The following is a 2,943-nucleotide window of genomic DNA, read 5'->3' on the forward strand; positions in this document are numbered from 1 at the left end:
GGCCTCTCCCGTTGCGGAGCACAGGCTCCGGACGCGCAGGCCCAGCGGCCATGGCTCACGGGCCCAGCCGCTCCGCGGCATGTGGGATCCTCCCAAACCGGGGCGCGAACCCGGTTCCCCTGCATCGGCAGGCGGACGCGCAACCACTGCGCCACCAGGGAAGCCCTATTTTTTAATTTTTAGAAACAAAACAGTATGACTACTGAGCTGGAATGACAGCAGTGGCTTAATATCAACAAGAGTAAAGGGATGAAAAATGGAATAATATGCTTCCAGGCACTCCAAATTATCCAGCTAAGGGATCTGAACTTGTCTGTCACAGAAATCTCAGTGATTGTCTAGGGTGAGAACCCTAGATTGTCTAGGGTTGTAAGACCCACAGAGAAGAACCCAGTATTCTGGGAGTGTGGGTATTCTACCTCCCTTACAACAATTTGCCAAGTTGTACAAACTACGGTGCCTAAAGGAATTTCACGTCTTTTTTTTGGGGGGGGAGGGAGGGGTCTTAATCAGAGAAGCAAATGTTAGCATCTGCTAATGTATTTGTTTCCTTTCCTTGACTCAGGCAGCAAGTGACTCAGGTGAGGGAAGGGGCATATTGTTTGCCTAGTGATGTTAAGTACCGTCACTCTCTCTACCTCGTCAGGATACCACCTTCATGAGAGGAACTGGGGTCATGGACAACTCTAGGGCTTCCACTGGAGCCCGAGCGCCACAATTAAGAGAGCCCGCATGCCACAACTAGAGAGAAGCCTGCGCGTGGCAATGAAGATCCCGCGTGCTGCAACTAAGACCCAACACAGCCAAAAAAAAAAAGACAAAAGACATCAGGAGTAGGTACACATGGTAAATGCTTTATTTTCATATTAACATTAAAACATAAAACACAGAACATGAACAGAGATCCCACTGTCCGGTTTTCAAAACAGGTACAAGGATATATACAACAAGAAAATATTTTTGAGTCTGCTTAACTCCAAACCCTCAAATGGGAAAACAACCTTAGAGCCAGGGGTGAGGGAACATGGTGGGGCAGAGCCTGGGTCTACAGAGGTAATCTCTCCTGCCAGGCAGAGGAGAGCAGGGGCAGGGGCAAAGTTTTTTTCCTTTGGAGAAATCAGTCACAGTCCCAAGAATTTGCTTCTAAAACATCTAAATTTACTAGAGGAATGCAAGGATTGGTAAGACATGAGATTCTTCCAACTTCCCTAGTAATACAAGTCCCTTGGTTCCTACACTTGGGGGGATTAATCAGCATCAGCTGAGTGTACTTCAACATTAGTCAAATCCTAACCCTGCCCTGGGCTCTGCCCCTGCCAAAGACACAGGCAGCCAGGGCCTGACCACTTGCATCCTCTCTGTTATTATCAGCTGAAACCAGATGAGCTCTGCTTTTTAATTCAAATCCTTTTCAGCCACTGAAGCTTCTAGGCCTGGGCAGTCATTCTTAATCATCAACATATCAAAAGGAACACCTCCTCTAGAAAAGGGGGCTCCTTCCCAGGCTCTGGAAACTGGCTTTTTGAAAGATGTCCTTAAATAGGAGGCCACTCTTTAAAAGCACAACTAGAATGTGGAACTCTGGGGAAATCTACTGCAATAACCCCTTGCTGGTGAGAAATGCTGGAAACAGTTCAGGAGTTGACCGGTCAGAACTGTTTTAAAATAAAAATGATAAAATTTCTACAATTATTTAAGAAAATCACACTGTTAGCCATCCTGCTCCCAAGAACAAGGAGCACACACCCTGAGACATGTTCTGTTGTGGACAATAGCTTAGCAGAGTAGCCTTTAGCAAAGCAAACAGATATAAAGTGAGCCCTCTATTGGAGAAAAGTGCAGCTCCCAAAGTTGGACAATCCAGGGCTGAAATGAAAGCTGGTGGGCATCTCCCTGCAAACCACATAGGCCTCCAACCACTATTATCTTCCTGAGAATAACTGCTTTACTAACAACACTTTTTTTTAAAGTTAGGAAGGGAGGCAAGTCAGAGGAACTTGGGATCAAACATCAGTTTCACCTGGGGGAAGGATTTAACCTGGGAATTCTAAACACGCTCAAGAATGGCTCCTCACTCCAAGGGGTTGACTTTATTCAGAGAGAAACTCTTTCAAAATGGAAAAGACAAGTCCTTCTTTTGCTTTCAACAGCAGCCTGAGTAGCTTCTCTTTTGTAAGCCTCTCTTGGTTAGCCCCTTGCTCCTGATCTCTCATACTAGGAGACTCAAGTAAGAGCTCTGACATATGGCTCATCTTTTCCTAGTGAGAGGGACAAAGAGTGGCCTTCAAAGCACTGGCTTATATAAAACCAATCCTGAGATCCTAAGCTGGCTAGACAAAAAAGTGAGTCTTCCTCACTGCTCAAACAACTGGTCTCTGTCCTTGACTCCCACAATGTGATGAACTCCGTACACTCGGCATTAGGGAAGGGTCTACATCTCATCAGCCACCACCATCACTGGGTTTACCAATATCCCAGCACTGCACACCTGAACATTACTCCTGCCACAAAGCAGACCAGATGTGCTCTACCACACACTTCTGCAGGGATGAGACCAAGTTACTAAAAGGTTATCAGCCCGCAAGGTCAGAAATAGATCAAATCCTTTGGAAGATTCTACAGTGCCCTCTTGTGTTCAACTAAAGATTCTTTTGCATCCAGGCTGCATCCAAGTAGCATCAGGAAGATGGTTAGTCCCTTCAGGAACATACACATTCCCAAGTGACAAGACCACTCTGGTGGGATGTCACATCCTCTGGAAATGCTTGGTGCATACACATATCCTAAATGACTTCTGGGAGGATACTCTCTGAGGTTCAGCAGAAAGTTTGATAAAAAATATTGGTTCTCTGGGGTTCCCTGGTGGCGCAGTGGTTGAAAGTCTGCCTGCCGATGCAGGGGACAAGGGTTCGTGCCCCGGTCTGGGAAGATCCCACATGCCGC

General features: G+C 46.5%; 1 protein-coding gene across 2 annotated transcripts in view; it reads right to left on the reverse strand.

Moving 5' to 3' along the window:
• The window catches only part of LOC112065183 (E3 ubiquitin-protein ligase RFWD3-like), a 14,394-nt gene that overhangs the window by 7,488 nt on the left and 3,963 nt on the right, over positions 1 to 2,943 (reverse strand). The gene's annotated exons all lie outside the window — the stretch shown is intronic.

The sequence above is a fragment of the Physeter macrocephalus genome, chromosome 17, assembly GCF_002837175.3.
Source record: "Physeter macrocephalus isolate SW-GA chromosome 17, ASM283717v5, whole genome shotgun sequence".
NCBI classification, from domain to species: domain Eukaryota; kingdom Metazoa; phylum Chordata; class Mammalia; order Artiodactyla; family Physeteridae; genus Physeter; species Physeter macrocephalus.